This window comes from Mus musculus, chromosome Y (genome assembly GCF_000001635.26).
Source record: "Mus musculus strain C57BL/6J chromosome Y, GRCm38.p6 C57BL/6J".
NCBI lineage: Eukaryota > Metazoa > Chordata > Mammalia > Rodentia > Muridae > Mus > Mus musculus.
Window position 1 is genome coordinate 88,295,274 of NC_000087.7, and position 17,666 is coordinate 88,312,939.

Genomic DNA, 17,666 nt, shown 5'->3' on the forward strand with positions numbered 1-17,666 from the left:
CAGGGACTTTGAACCAACTTGTCAGAAGAAACCTCAGATTGCTGTCAAATCTTCATGGAGTCCTAAGAGATAAGAATTTTTTAGAGTTCTCTGAAGATGTGGAGGCCTGGAGTGCCTGGAACAAACTCCTCTACAGAAGGTGAACAGGGCAACTCCCCTACTGTCCAACAGGGTTGAGGGACTTTCTACTTTCCAAACCTATAGTATTTTCCTTCCTGTGATGATCAAGGTCATAAAATGTACACCTTTGATGCAATGGGCAATCATAAAAATCCCTTCCGTTCAGGAACCCATGGGATATTTTACCTCTGACCAAGGAGAATTGCTCCCTCTGCTCAAAGTTCACAGAAATCAAGAGGAGGAGGCCAATCCTGGAACCTTATGCCACTTCCTTGAGTATAGTCACATGACATTGTGTGAAATCATCATTATAACTCAGTTCTGGTTGGTTGAACATAATTCTTAGGAGGCAATCATGCTGAGGATACAATCCGAAGCTTTTCATGAATCATGGTATCTATATTTGGTGCCTTGCTAATTCAGCTAAGGATATGGATACCCCAGGCTGTGAAGAACTGTCAGAAGTTGTGGCCATGCTAGGACCTCATGAGCTAAGGTAAGCAATTTAATTTTTGCTCAAAATATTATGGGGAATTTTATACTCCGATCATCTCTCCTGTTACAAGGATATCAGCAACTCCTTTCTCCCCAGGGCTACTCATTCCTTCTACCTTTAATTAAGGAGGCATCACATATTCCTACTGAAGCAAAGGGAGCCTCAGATCATACCAGTTTGTCCAAAGCAGGCTTGGACATTCATTTAGGTCGAGGAATCCCACAGAGCTTGCTGATATTATGGACTGAACCTTAGATGTTTTTCCTAATGTTTCTGAGACTTTTCCTTCAGTTCAAGGTAAACTCTAGGTTCAAAAAGGTTTCAATGAAGAATCTTTGACATAGATACTCTGTCAAGGAAGAATCTTTCATTTTATCTTTGAATTAGGGAAAAATAGAATCACCCTTATATTTGACCGGGGATTAATACAAATTCTGCTGCTTATGGAGCCTACAGAAAAGCCACTGACATGAAAAACTCAAGCCAATGTTTTTTTTTTTTCTTTTTTTTTTTCCTCAAGGAAACTTTAAATCAACTTCTCTTGACTATGCTTACCTCAGAAAATCCACTTTTATCCATAGAACCATGAGGTCTATTCCTCTAGGAGGTCCTAAAGTTTCCCTTCAGACCTGGATGGCCAGGCATGCTCAAATAAAAGAAGGGATGCCAAACACTCTGAAATGATGTCCTGGGACATGACAGTAATTATATGAACTCTAATCTAATTTTTAATAATAAGCCTGTCACTTGAAATGGATCAATTCCATTTTGGTGCCTATGCCTGGGATGCTGCTGTACAGCTTATGGAGAACATAGAGCTAGAGTTTACCAAACAATTTGAAAGAAAACTGCTCTGATTGTTGGCAAGCAAAACTCAAAGTCTCAGAACACATGGGTATTCTGGACTATGAGGACATTTGCACTTGATAAGTTATTTTTGACATCTTCCAATTCCCAAGGTAAACTTTTGTCTGAGGGATTCTGTGACCTTCCTTCTCTTCCTTATCCACCCAACACGTTCTCTTTCTCAAAAATGTCATTCAAATATATGAAGTATATATGTGAATGTATACTTCAAAGTAGTTTTATACCTAGCTGGTCAGCCATATTTCCAAAAGTGACTCCTTCTGTAAACAATGTACCCTAGACCATTCTGGTTTGAGGTCCCATAGTCCAAGTTACAAATCAGAGCAAAGTACCTGTGCCATCTGCCTTTAGGCAAGTCAATAGAAATGTAATAACTTCATTAATTCTGCCTAGACCTGGATAGATGAATAAAGTCAAAAAAGTATACTAGCCAGCAACAGTCATTGAAAGCCTTTGGAAGAAAAAAAATATATATTGCTGCCATGTCTCTCATGAATGAACACAAACTATGAAAATAAAAACTCTGAATAAGAATTGGAAACTTATGATCATGCCTGGAAACATTCTCCACTCTATAAGGTACCAGGGACCTTTACCTTTGACAGAGGTGTATATGGCAATTTCACATTCTGCCTCAAGAGGAGTCTGCCCTCCTCTTTCAGGAGGGCCTTTGAGATTTCCTTTTTTACATGGGGCCCACATTTCCCCATGGTAACTCATTTTTTTCTCACTACACTGAATAGAATGTCAGAACTCTCCTAGGACTAACATTGCCTTAGACCCTATTGGTCAAATGTCGCCTAAAACATGTATTATGCCTTATAAGGAATATTCCTAATCCTACCAAGTAGCTTTGAATCATTTTTCCTTAAAGGGATGTCAGACCATAAGAGACTTATACCACTCATTCTACATAAAAGAGAATCTAACATTCCCTGTCTTCGCAGTAGGAATCTGGGCCTATTGTCTACTTCAATTCACCAAGTGGATTTTAGAACTTCAGTTTCTACAAAGGGGGTCCTGGGAAATCAAAGACTATTGAAAGGGCTCTCAGAACTAGCTCCTGTGTCAAAGGGGTGTTTCATACATCTACTCTCTGTACTAGGACACTTCAGGTCCATCTGTGCAATTATTGAACCACCAGAGATTCTCTTCTGGCTGTGCCTCGCAAATACCCCTATTAACTAAGTTTGCTTTAAACATATCCATACAATACATACACGACCAATGACACCTCACATTTTCTATCCTTCTAGATCAAAGGACAGAAAATAGAAATCTGAAATTGGCTCTCATATCCTGTGCTTCAAAAATGGTCATCAAAATGCACCATTCCTATCTCTTATTCACAGATGTGTGCAGCTGAACACAGCCTCGAGGAAACATCAATACTTGCATAACTACTTATGCTGGGAGATTGTTGTGACCACTGACTGGACTCTCAAAGATGTTACACAGGGTATGCATATGGGGGAAATACTTGGAAGCTAGTGAGGCAGAGTCTGAACATTCCTCCAGTACCCAGTGAAGCCTAGAAACTTACCCTGTTGACCATGGGTGAACTGGATATTTCTGACCTGCAAAATATGACTGGGGACCTCTACTTTAGGAAGTAAGACATTCACGATTTTTTCTCTGTTGAAGGTGGTCTTGGAACTTACCATTCTGAGAAGAGGTTCTCATAACTCATATGTTCCCAGGATTCCTCTCACACTCCTTGTTTTTTGAAGTAGCCAAGAGAACTAACCTGGGTGAGGCTGAGTGAGGTTCAGTCTTTTCCTTCCCTCAAAATATGGCCTTGGATCTTGTCCATTTCTGCAAGGGAGGGGGGCATTAACCACTGTGTTTGACCAAAGGAAGGTCACACTATTCTTTATTCCTAAAATGCTATTAGATATGCTCTTTTGAATAATAATGCATGGTGCCTTGTATCCTCAAGCATTCACTTATGACTTTGAACTATATCAAATGTATATTCTCTAATTAAGTAAGATTCAAGCCTTTCCCTTTTATAAGGATGACAGGGGAAATATATTGTTTTTCTCTGGTTTGTGGTTCCAGGTCATATATATATATATAAGTATTGACTGGATCCTATGTTATGCTTTGCAATCCAATTGAATTGTTGTTGCCTATATATGTACATATTAAGACAAACTGAAGGTGGCAACCTAGCCAGGGACAGACATCCAGGCTGTTTGAAAAGGCTTGGAATGTTATCTGAACTCCCCCAGACTAAACACAGGATGTGGAACTTTTACCAACTAAGGAAGATTTGGAAGCTGAAGAGCACTGGAGGGACTTCCTTTACTGATCAAGGTAAAAGGGACATTCATACATAACAGGATGTTGTATGGCACTTACCCCCTCTCCAAGGTTTTTCTAATGCATGCCATTGTACCAACCAGGTCTCATTATTTTCTCTTACTCCTAAGTGCCCAGTACTTCCTCTCTTCCCAAGTTACCTCAGTTCTTTGTTTTGTTTTGTTTTTCACTGAAGAGAATGTCAGACATTCCTCCTATGACTAAGCCTCCTGCAGACCTTCTCTATTTGCCCAAGATTGTCTAAAGTACTCATTTAGTAGAAATACCCTCAAACTTTCAGTTTCGTTGAATGTGGGACTCAGTCATTTCTCTTGTGACAAAAGATGTCCCAAACCACTGCCTGCCAAATACAAAAGTGGATGCTCACAGTCATCCATTGGACAGAGCATAAGGTCCTCAATGAAGGAGCCAGAGAAATAACCAGGGACATGAAGGGGACTGAAGCCCCATAGAAGGAACATCAATATGAACTAACTAGTACCCCTCCCCCAGAGCCCCTTGGAACTATGCCACCAATCAAAGAAAACATATGGTGGAACTTGTGGCTGTAACCACAAGTGTATCATAGGATGGCCTAGGAGTTCATCAATGGGAAGAGAGGACCTTGGTCCTGTGAAGGCTCTATTCCCCATTATAGGCAAATGCCAGGGCCAGGAAGCAGGAGTAGGTAGGTTGGGGAGCGGGGTGAGGGAGAAGGCATAGGAAATTTTCAGAAGGCAATCTAGGAAAGTAGATAATATTTGAAATGTAATTAAAGAAAATATCTAATAAAAAAAGATACCCCAGACTAAGTTAGCTTTATGCCATTCCCACAAAAAAAGTAGAATGATGTCCACTCACATGCAGTTCATTGTAGTACAAAAGGGGGCTATAATTACCTCCTTCAACCTCAGGGAACATAGACATCTAATTGCTTGCCAAGGGTGTATGTGTCATGGAGCAATGATGACAGAGATCTTAGGTTTGGATCCTATGGCCAAGAGGGTCTCATTTATTATACCTATAGTCATAGGAGTTTCAGATATAGCCTCTTGGGATGCCCAAGAGTATTCTTTTCAAGGGCACCTTAAACTTGACTTAAACTCATATTACCTCAGTGCCACTCTCTATTAGAAAGATTGCAAGGCAAACACAATTGCAACTTCTCAGTGGGCTCTCACATGTTTCTGAGTGTAGGGCAGAGGGCAGAACATAGAAAGAAAATTAATATGCATGTGATCTTCCTAGAGTTAGGTGTCAGAAATGGTGTGTTCCTGTCTCTCAGTTATAGATAGGTACAGACAAATACAACCTCAGGTCAGACAACCACTCTCCCTGTTGGAAGAGTGTGCTGATTGTTCCTTGTATTCTTCCCAACAGTATATACAATATATGGATAATGGAAGGTGGGGAGACTAGATGGAAGCAAACTATGCACTACCATTCTGTTCTCCCTCTACCCAAGATAAACTAGATTTTTCCCTTTTGCACAATGTGGTGACTTGATCCTGCTACTTGGCTAATCATGGCCTGAAACTAACTAACTTACTCTCTCTCTCTCTCTCTCTCTCTCTCTCTCTCTCTCTCTCTCTCTCTCTCTCTCTCTCTCTCTCTCTCTCTCTCTCCCTTCCTTCCTTCCTTCCTTTCTTTCTTTTTCTTTCGTTCTCTCTCTCTTTCTTTCTTTCTTTCTATCTATCTATCTTTCTTTCTTTCTTTCTTTCTTTCTTTCTTTCTTTCTTTCTTTCTTTTTTTTCTCTCTCTCTCTTGCTTTCTGTCTCTTTCTTTCTATCTCTCTCTCTCTCTCTAACTCCTTCTTTCTCTTTCTCTCCTTCTTTCTTTCTCTTTCTTTCTCTCTTTCTTTCTTTCATTCTTTCTTTCTTCCTTCCTTCCTTTCTTCCCTCCTAAATTTATTTCTCTTCTTTCCTTCTTCCTTCCTTCCTTCTTTCCTTCCTTCCTTCCTTCCTTCATTCCTTTGTTCCTTTCTTTGTTAAGTATTTATTTATTTATTATATATACAGTGTTCTCTATGCATGTGTGCCTGCACATTAGAAGATGGCACTGGATACCATTACAGATGTTTGTGAACTCAGGAGCCCTGGGAGAGCCGTCAGTGTTCTTAACCACTGAATCATCTCTCCAGCCCCAGGTTCTTTCTTTTTAAGAAAATGGGTCCGGAAGGTCATAGAAGTTGTAGGTATGAACAAATGCTACTCAACCTGTTTTCAAGGTATCTCATACCATCACCTTTGGATGAAGGGTCATCAGAATTTCACTTGGGATAGGTGGTCTTCATGACCTACTGCTGTTACCAACAATACCCAAAACCTTCTATTTCTGCCCAAGGTCAGTTATAATTATGACTGTAGTTTACTATTGGAATCTCAGAATTTTCATTTTTCCCAAGGGTACCAAAATTCAGGTATCCTAAGAGCATCCTTACATACATATGAGCCTCAAATATAACACTCCAATCATGAGCTTTAGATCATTTCCCTCCAACGATGGTCTCTAGGAAATTATACTTCACTTAATTCTGCCCTGCATTAACAGAGCCTGAAACTTAGGTCATCTATCCTTCGTACCATCCTTCATGCAAACACCCATATAACTGATGATAAGCTTCAAGAGTGCTTAGAGACTTACAGTCATGCCTGGTGCATAATATTTGTATTGCTGCCAGGCTTACCAAGGTGTATGTGAAGATGGGAATCTTCTAAGTTGTGAAGCAGTCCTACCTCTCCTGCTTAAGGTAGGCTAGGCCACTTCCTTAACCCTAAAGAGGTTGGGGACATTAAGCAGACTCTAATTCTGCTTTAATCTTCTACTCCTAAACATCAATACTTAGACCACTAATTTGTGTCCATTATATATCAAATGCACCCTCTGTATACATGAGGGTCCAATATCTGTCTTGTAAGCCTGACAGGCCTGAGATCATCTCTACCTGCCCCAGGCCCCAAACTTCACTTCCAGTCCAAAAGGTCTTCAATAATTACCCTCTCTGATCAGAAAGAATTCCAAACTATTCTCTATCTGATGGAGGGCAAAAATTTCCATTTAACTGTGTCTCACATCGAACTCCTCATTTGAAAGGGGCACCAGAATGACTCTTTTTGTTCCAGTGGTTCTCAAATTCACATCCTCTGTCGAAGAGGTCTATAAATGTCATCCAGTCATACCAGGGCTTCAGTGCCTCTCCCTCTCCCTATGGGAGCCTCAGACACACCACATCTAGTCATAAATATTTCCTCTTCTCCCTGTGTCTATTGGGCAACAAAGCCTTCTCGAATGCCCATATTTGACTGAAATATTTCCTTTTTTTTCAGTGGTGGACACATACCTACACTCTCTTGTAAAGTGTAAATAGATCTTGTCTTATTGACTATGTGTGCCTGCTATATTACAACTGTCTAAGATTACTTCCAAACTTCTTCCTGTTACAAATATTCGGAGACATTCCTCTATTCAAGAAAAGTGGCCTTGCTCTTATGTCATCTGACTAAAGGTTTCATAGACCAAAGATAAACATCCAACCTGTTGGAATACTGAAACAATTGCTGCCTGCTTTCCACACACTACATAAAATATGTGGATATCCTAAATTCTACAAAAAAAGATTTGTAAGCAAATCAAGCAATACTGGGACTCCCTCTTCTCCAGAAGGTATTTGCATTTTCACCAATGTGAAATGGTATTTCTTATTTATTGAAAATAGCCAGAGATTTTACACTTCTTACAAGTAGGTTTAGAATTTCACACTTGCAAAGTGTCACAGAAATGCTGCTTATGACGAGAATGCTTCAACTTCCTTATTCTCATGAAGTTTGCCACATTACCTCTTTGATGAAGGGCACAACCATTCTACTTCTGTGCAAAACTGCCCAAGCTCCTCCCCTATCTTCCTTTAGGAAGATTTAGACATTCACAACAGAGAGTGCTCCAACCTATGTGGAGCACAGTGTGTTTGAGGAAATCCCCCAGATTCTCCATCTTCCCAGTGTATGTCCTACCTATAAATTCTAATTTCCGTGGTCTGGGAAGCACTGTTCTGACCTAAGAGATTTCTGAACACTCTGGACTGATATCCCAAACAGAAGAGTATCAAGGTAAGGGTAAATCAGTTTACTATCTTTGTTTTGTTACTTTAGACAGAGACATCCTGGCCTCCATGCAGAGGAATGTGTGGATAGACATATATTTAAGGAAGACACTAAACCAGAAAATACTACATTACACCCTCTTAAAAGACTTCTAAGATTGTTGTCATGCCTACCACTGACATTCAGATGATGTGTATTCTTGATTGTGATTTCATGTTTGGAGCTGATGAAGGAGTAAGAACCTGGAATGTCCTAGAATTCTCAAGGTATCAATCAGTGTTCAATTTCTGATCAATAGTGCTACAGACATAGGAATAACAGGATAAAACTATTCTATACAATCCTATGAAGCTCCTATAACCATCCTCCTATATTAGAGAATCTTAGATCTATCACCAATCCTGAGACGGGAAGAAACAATTCTCCTGCACATAGGGATACTGCATATGTCTCTCCTTGCCCAAAGTATTCCAATTACTGTCTTTTTACTGAATTTGCTTTTAGACTATACCTGAAATATTCCACTTTTCACCAAAAGATCTACCAGCCCTCCCTGTTCTAATAGAGAGCTACTGTCCACCAATATCCAAAGGGTTCTCAGACATTCTAAATATGCCCCTGTGGGAGTAAACTTACTAAGTCTATTTAATTGGGCCTCAGATCCTTCTGCTTTGACCAAAAAGTTTTCAATCTACTGACTCTGAGTTACCAGGGGCCTCAGATCTCATTTTCCCCAAGTGGTCATCAAATATGCTTTTCTGACTAATAATGACCTTGCAATGTTCTCCTCTGATGGAGACACTTAGTCACCCCCTCCTCTAATTTTAACTCCCAAATGGACCTCCAGACCACCCAAGCTTAAATTACCTGAGCCGAACATTAAGAAGTACAGCCCAGAACAAAAGCTCATTTCCTCAATGCAGAAACTAAAATGATGTACTCCTCACGATTCATACCTAGACCCAGGAGAAGAACATATGCCTGAGAAGAAGAACTAGTGTGGAACTGTCAGCCAGGTTTTTGGTGAGTGCTCAGACTGCTTCCTGATCCGGCACCACATTTACTACAGTGGACAGATGCTCTAGTCTCTGATGAGGAGTTGCTAGCTGTAAGGAAGTACCTTGAATGGGCTCCACTGCATGAGGTAGGCTGAGTCTTTGAGCTCACGTCAAGGAAAGAACATGCAAATTTAAACTCTACCCAACCAAACATACTAGTTTACCTGTACAAAGGGGTTTTAGATTTCCAAATTCTCACAAAGATGCCCTCGTGTATTTCCCCTCTGACCATTGGGGTCCTATCTATTTTTCATGGCTCATAGGGTCTCATTTCTTCCCAATGTCCATTACCCACTCACCTCTGACCACTAGCCATACATCTCTGATTAGTGTTGGGGATGTTCTCGGTATGACAATAAGGCCAACAGTAGTGCCTACATGCCATTTTTGAATAATTGGATCTTAAATTCCACCTCTATCCAAGGGTACTTCAGAAAGACCTTTCTCATTACATGGGGTCTCTATAGTAGCATCTTTATTCAACAGGCCTCTGGTTGAACCTTCTGGCCAAGCAGTTCTTACATTTCACTTAAAGAGATGCCACATTTACACAATGTAGACAAAAAGGATTTGAGCATTCTCATACTCATCAATATAACATTCCTCCCCTCAGGTTTGAAGTCTCCAGAGCAGCAAGGAGAGTGGGGAGTAGAACTCATCATCTTTAGGTCACTCATCCCCGATGGATTGTTCCCAACCTTAGTATACAGACATGGATGGTTGAACACAAACTTGTCAGGCTGACAATGCAATAGACATCTACTAAAGTCCTTGGAACCATGTTCAGAGTGCTGCACATCCTCCTGAAGATGCCACGGATGACATGGTTCCTTGTGATTATTGTTCTCTTCTTGTTGTTGCTGTTTTCTTTTAACTTTTGAAGAGGATACATTATTAGTCTGTTGCTATGTTAGTCATCTCCTGGCATTAGAAACCAACATGCCACTGCTTAAATTTTTTACATTTCCTACTCTTTTTGGAAAGCACAATGTATGCACATCATTTTTTCCTATTGTTTCAAAGACATACCACTATGTAATTCAACTTTACAATTGTAATCATTTTGACCAATATTCACATGAATATAAATTTTATGTGTAAACTTCTTCCTGTGCTGTGTTATTTTCCACCAGGTGACAGTTTCATTTCAGGTCATTTGGAAGATCGTTCCTTACTATGTGTCTTTAAAAGATATATTTTGGAGCTGCGGGGTATGACTGAATATCTTCAGCACAATAAATACCTTCTGTAACGTTACTATCTAGTGGATTATAAGTATCAGGTTGTACTCGGTAGTAACTAAAATAATGGACAAGTTTGAGAAAGATTTTAGGGTGTAATCTCTCATAATATACACAAAAAAGAAAATCCTAGATATTAATCAAATCTATGCACACCAAATGAACATTGTGAGTTTTGTGGATTTGTTTTTATATGTCTTTGTAGTTCGAATGTCCAACCTTTATGTCTTAATTGAGGATTGTAAACAATGCTCAGGGTGTGTGTGTGTGAGTTAAAGGGCACCATGTCTTTAGTGTTTAGATTAATATCACATATCATTATCTGTCTATCCATCATCTATATATGTATGTATGTATGTATGTATGTATGTATGTATGAAGTAATGATTGAATGTATTTATATAGATATGTATGCAACTATTTCTCTATCATCTACCAAACACTCTTTCTCTTTCTATTTCTCTCACCCTCTTTCTCTGTTTATCTCTTATGCATGAATATATGTATGCATGTAGCTAGGTAGGTGTGGTAGTTTTAATGTAATTGGTTCCCATCGGCCCATAGGCTGTATTCGGATGAGTAACCTTGTTGGACTAGGTGTTTCCTTGTTGGAGGAAGGGTGTCACTGGAAGAGGTGGGTGGTCTCATACATGTTCAAGTTATGCCCAGTAGGGTTCTGTGTGTTTGCTGTCTGTTTGCCTTTCCAAGAGTAGCTGTGATAGAGTGTTCAATGATTCAAGGAGGGGATGTTGGTTAGATGGCATCTAAAGCAGGCAAGACACATTTACATACATGGTAGAAGAAGCAAGCTTTAAGAAGCACAAACAATCACACACACACACACACACACACACACACACACATTTGTTGGACAGTGCAAAGCTTCAACCACTTTCCATATATACTCACATTTGGTGGATGGAACAAAGCACCAACTTTATTTTTCTCACACTGCTTATATATCTCTGCACAATCTTTCAATTAGTATAAAATTTATACTGGTTACTTTCTATTTTCTTCTAGTGAATAATTATGAGAATATATAAGGAAAAGAATCTTCTCACTATACTTTTATGATGAGCTATTTATAAATTATGTTTATAAATATCCAATATTATCCCCAAGAACCAACACACATTTCTAACTAAAAAACTTGTTATAGATTAACAACTTGTAAGCAAGTAAGGTATTTTTTTCAGCCAGTTTCTCTTACTGGTAGACTGAAATTTGCTGTTATACATAAAGGATTAGTTTTTATCTATCTCAAAAATTAATCCTTCAAAAATCTTAAAAGAATCACAAAACTAATCTTTTATGTAAAAACCTATCATCACTTTCTACTTTGAATCCTCAGGGTGCACATTTGTTCATTAACCATGTTTTTCTTAAATCATATCAGGAATTAGAGGGAGGAAATAGGTACAAAGAAATAATAATCATCTGAACACCAGCCTGACTTTTGAAAAAAAAAAAAAGGCATGCTTTTCGTAGTAATTCTTTCCAAGATCGTGGTTGAAGTATTAATCTGCATCAGCTGCAATCCTTGAGAAAGTTAGATCTAACTAACACTGTTGGTGGCAATGATATTGCCCAGTGAGGGGCTGGAACCCCCCTTAAATTTTCATACAATCCATAGATTATGAGGGATGTGATGTGAGGGCAGCAAGTAGAGAGAAACTCTACAACAGCATGAGTGGTAACAGAGTGGTACCAGCTTTTAAGTGTTTAAGAGTGGTAAGAGCTTTTAAGTGGTTCACCTCACCAAGAATCCATCAAAGCCCAGTATTTTGGAGGTAAAATGTACATTCCTGGGAGCCCCTCTGCCATGCTTAATATTCTAGTAAAATTAAAAATAATATTAATTTCTCATTTAATAGACCCTGCTTACAGTCCCCCCAAATTTTACTCCCCACGGTTCTTTCACTACCTCCCATCATCTCCAGTTCCTCCACCTTTCGGTCATCATTCATCAAATACTTCTCTTTCAAATATCTCTTCCTGCATTTCCTTATTCAACCCCATCTCCCTCCACTATGCCACCTGATCTTCTCTTTCTTGTCCATCTTTGTCCACTAATAAAATCCATTCTATATCCCCATACCATGGGCATCAATGTATGCACCCAAGTCCTTCCTCTATACCTAACTTCACTGGATCTACAGATTGTAGACAGGCCATCACGTATGTAATGTAGAATGTGTTAATCTTTGTATTGCTGTCACCAAAAACTATAACCCAAGCACAAGTTGGGGAGGGTAGGACTTATTAGGTTTACACTTCTTCATTGCTATTCATCATCTGAAGACAGACAGAACAGGAACTGAAATGGGCCAGGTACCTAGAGGCAGGAGCTAATACAGAGACCATGGATGGGTACTGCTGCCACGCACACCAGTCGAGTCAGCTTGACAGGCCGAGAGGCCTGGAAGCACTCATGAGGCAAAGAGTTTCACGGAAGCTCACCTTCTGGAGTTTTGGCCTTCTCATTAACCCATATACTCATCCCCTATTCCCGCGTTAGTCTGGTGTATGGATCCACATGCTCTCTTTTAGTGTTATCTTATTATAAGTTCTTTTTAAGATTGAATTCTGATATAGCTAAGCTTTTGCCAGTGTTCCAATATCCTAGAAAGTCCTTGAGCTGACCATGGGCTTAGAATTCAGTAAGAATGTTGTCTATTCAGTGGCATTCAGAATTGCCTCTGGTATTATACTACCACTTTGAATAAAAGCTAAGTCACTGCCCTACACAAGAATTTATCATCATCTAGGAAGAAGGAAGTTTGAGACCTAAGGAGGAAGCAGAGTACATACTTAGAAGTATAGATAGCTGAGTTCCACCCATATACACGTATTTACAATGGCCTAGGGGGAAGGTGGTCTATACAATAGACTAAAATAGGAACTATAGCAAGGGCACGAAGCCCTTGACCCTGACTTCTAAGATTATGTGGATATTTGGTGGAGCTCTTTTTGATCCCAGTTGTTAACAGTGAATTTTATCCCAGGTGTTTCCTGTGAGAACTTCTGAGTTTGTATTCCTCCGTTTTCTGTAAGAATCCAGTAACCTCTTTGTACCTTGCTTGTGTGTCACCCAACTTTCCTATTCTCTTCTGTATAAAAAGTTTGATGCTCAATTTGACACATTACATTCAGATTCTACACAACCTCTCCTCTGTGTATCTGTCTATCATTTCATCCAACGCTTTGCCCACCTGTGACTAGAGATCCGTTCCACGCAGACAAAGGGGCCCAGAATGTCTGCAGCATTCTGCTTAGTGGTTAGTTCCCCATGGTTTCATGCTTTCTCATAGAGAACTCAGAACCACAAGCACATGGATGGCAGTATCAACAATTGGCAGAAATCCTACCCATCAATCATTAATTAAGAAACTGCCCTGCAGTCCTGCCTGCACAGACCAATCTTATGGAGACATTTTCTCAATTGAGATTCCCTACTCTCAGGGGACTTTACTTTGTGACAAGTTGACAAAAAACTATCCAGCCCAGTCAATATCAACATATAAATCAACACATAGCATATTTATCTTCCTGGGACTGGGATACGTTATTCAGGTTATGTTTTTGTTTTTTGTTTTTTGTTGTTTTCTGTTTCTATCCATTTCATAACAGCTGAGTATTGTTCCATTGTATAAATATAACATATATGTTATACATTCTTCAGTTTATGGACATGTAGGTTGTTTCCAGTTGCAGATAATTATGAATACAGCAGCAATTAATATGGTTGAGCAAGTGTGCTTCTAGGAGGAAGAAGCACTTTGCGAAACTTTCTGACCTATAAGGTGTCTGTTGTTATGTCCCCCCATTTAATATCTGATTTTGCTAATTTGGATATTATCTTTTTTATTTTAGTTAACTTGAATAATAGTTTGTTGATCTTTGTGATCTTGTCAAAGAACCAATATTTGTTCCAAAAATTATTTGTATTTTTCTTTCTATTTTATTTTTTTTTCCACCCTGAGTTTTACTATTTCCTGCCACCACATCTTTTGGGTGTCATATCTTCTTTGTGTTTGAGAACTTTAGGATGTGCTGTTAACGTGCTAATATAAGGTTTTGCTAATATTTTTTAACTCATTTTTATTAGATATTTTTCTTCATTTACATTTCAAATGCTATCCTGAAAGTTTCCTATACCTTCCCCTACCCTGCTTGCCAACTCACCCACTCCTGCTTCCTGGCCCTGGCATTCCCCTGTACTTGGGTATATTATCTTCACAAGACCAAGTGACTCTCCTCTCTTTGATGGCTGACTAGGCCATCCTCTGCCACATATGCAATTAGATACATAGTTCAGGGGGTTACTGGTTAGTTCATAATGTTGATCCTCCTTTAAGTTTGCAGACCCTTTAGCTCCTTGGGTACTTTCTCTAGATTCCACATTAAGGGCCTTGTGTACCATCCAATAGATGACTGTGAGTATCCAATTCTGTATTTGCCAGGAACTGGCATAGCCTCACAAGAGATAGCTATTCCAGTGTCCTGTCAAAAAATTTTGCTGGCATATGCAATATTGTCTGGGTTTGGTGGTTGTCTATGGGATGCATCACCAGGTGGAGCATTCTCTGGATGGTCCTTTCTTTTTTCTCACCTCCAAAATGTCTCTGTAACTCCTTCCATGGGTATTTTGTTCCCCATTATAAGAACCAATGAAGTATCCACACTTTGGTCTTCCTTCATCTCGAGTTTCATGCGTTTTGCAAATTGTATCTTGAGTAGTCTGTTTGGGGGCTAATATCGGCTTATAAGTTAGTACATATCATATGTGTTCTTTTGTGATTGGATTACCATACTCAGGATGATATCCTCCAGATACATGCTTTTGCCTAAGAAATTCATAAGTTCATTGTTTTTAACTGCTGAATAGTACTCCATTGTTTAAATGTACCAGAATTTCTGTATCAATTCTGTATCATATATTCTTCTGTTGAGCAACATCTGAGTTCTTTCGAGCAAATGGCTATTATAAATAATGCTGGTGACTGCTTCCAATTCTAAGAAGGGGCACAGTGTCCACAATTTGGTCTTCATTCTTTAGTTTCATGTGTTTTGCAAATTGTATCTTATATCTTGGGTATGCTAAGTTTCCGGGCTAATATCCACTTATCAGTGTGTAAATATCATTTGAGTTCTTTTGTGATTGTGTTACCTCACTCAGGATAATGCCCTCCACATCCATCCACTTGCCTAGGAATTTCATAAATTCATTTTTTAATAGCTGAGTAGTACTCCACTGTGTAAATGTACCACATTTTTTGTATCCATTCCAATGTTGAGGGGCATCTGAGTTATTTCCAGCCTCTGGCTATTATAAATAAGGCTGTTATGAACATAGTGGAGCAGGATTCCTTCTTGCTGGTTGGGACATCTTCTGGATATATGCCCAGGAGAGGTATTGTGGGATCCTCTAGTAGTACCATGTCCAATTTTCTGAGGAACCGCCAGACTGTTACAGAGACAAAGTTTGGAGCTGAGACAAAAGGATGGACCATCTAGAGACTGACATGTCCAGAGATCCATCCCATAATTATCCTCCAAACGATGAAACCGTTGCATAAACTAGCAAGATTTTGCTGAAAAAACCCGGATATAGCTGTCTCTTGTGAGACAAGGCTGGGGCATAGCAAATACTTAAGTAGATGCTCAAAGTCAGCTATTGGATGGAGCACAGGATTCTCAATGGAAGAGCTTGAGAAAGTATCCAAGGAGCTAAAGAGATCTGCAATGCTGTAGGTCCAATAACATTATGAACTAACCAGTACCCCGGAGCTCTTGACTGCATATGTATCAAAAGATGGCCTAGTAGGCCATCACTGGAAAGAGAGGCCCGTTGGACATGCAAACTTTATATGCCACAGTACAGGGGAATGCCAGAGACAAAAAATGGAAATGCGTGGTTAGGGAAGTGGGGGGTACGGTATGGGGGACTTTCTAAATGTACATTCTAAATGTAATTGAGGAAAATACGTAATAATAAAAAATATTAACAAAATAAATAAATAAGGCTGGTATGAACATCATAGAGAATGAATCCTTATTACACATCGGAACATCTTCTGAGTATTTGCCCAGGAGAAGTGTTGCTGGATCTTCTGGTAGTACTATGTCAATTTTCTGAAGAAGCACAAGACTGGTCCAGGTCCCTGCCAAGTGTATTCTGCAAAGGCCCCAAACATCCGGCCAATTTCCGAACCAGAGTAAAGGGGGTCCGCCGGGTGCAGAAGTGCTTTGCCTGAGCATCGGCAACAGACATCTTGGTTCTAGGACCCCACCGGGTGTATTCTGCACAGGTGAGAGTACGGAATACAGAAGCCAAAAGCTTCTGGGAGAGGTGGGAGCCACAGAGCTTCTAAGGAAGCCCACTTTTCGGGCCCCAGACAAGTGGCAAATGTCCAGGCCAGAGGAAAGGGGTATGACCAGTGCGGGAGCGCTTTGACGGAGCATCGGCGGCAGCAGATATCTTGGTTCCGGGACCCAGCCGAGACTATTCTGCACAGGCTTCAGACATCTGGCCACTTTCCCAGCCAGAGGAAAGGGGTCTGCCCAGTGCAGGAGTGCTTTGCCTGAGCATCAGCTGCAGACATCTTGGTTCCAGGACTCCACAGAGTGTATTCTGGACGTGTGAGAGTGTAGAATACAGAAGCTAACACCTTCTGGGACAGGCCAAAGCAACTCAGCTTCAGGACAGGTCCTGTTTTGGGCCTTCTTCTTCGGCCAGGAGGGAGGTCTTTAGGCCATATATCTGTGCACCTTTCCCGTGAGAGGAGAGCTTGCCTGTAGAGAGTGCTCTGACAACTGAAACTCCGAGGAGAGATGTAGTCTACCAGGTCTGCTGATAGAGGCTAACACAATCACCTGAGGAACAAACTCTAACCAGAGACAACTATAACAACTAGCTCCAGAGATTACCAGATGGCCAAAGGCAAATGTAAGAATTGTACTTACAGAAATTAAGAACACAGCACTCCCACTCCACCTAGTCATGTGCACCCCAACAAAACCGAAAAGCTAGACCCGGATTTAAAAGCATATCTCATGAAGATGGTAGAAGACATCAAGAAGGACTTTAATAATTCACTTAAAGAAATACAGGAGAACACTGCTAAAGTGTTACAAGTCCTTAAAGAAAAACAGGAAAACACAACCAAACAGGTAGAATTCCTTAAAGAAAAACAGGAAAACACATCCGAACAGGTGATGGAAATGAACAAAACCATACTAGACCTAAAAATGGAAGTAGACACAATAAAGAAAACCCAAAGTGAGGCAACGCTGGAGATAGAAACCCTAGGAAAGATATCTGGAACCATAGATGCAAGCATCAGCAACAGAATACAAGTGATGGAAGAGAGAATGTCAGGTGTAGAAGATTCCATAGAGAACATCAGCACAACAATCAAAGAAAATGCAAAATGCAAAAGGATCCTAACTCAAAACATCCAGGAAATACAGGACA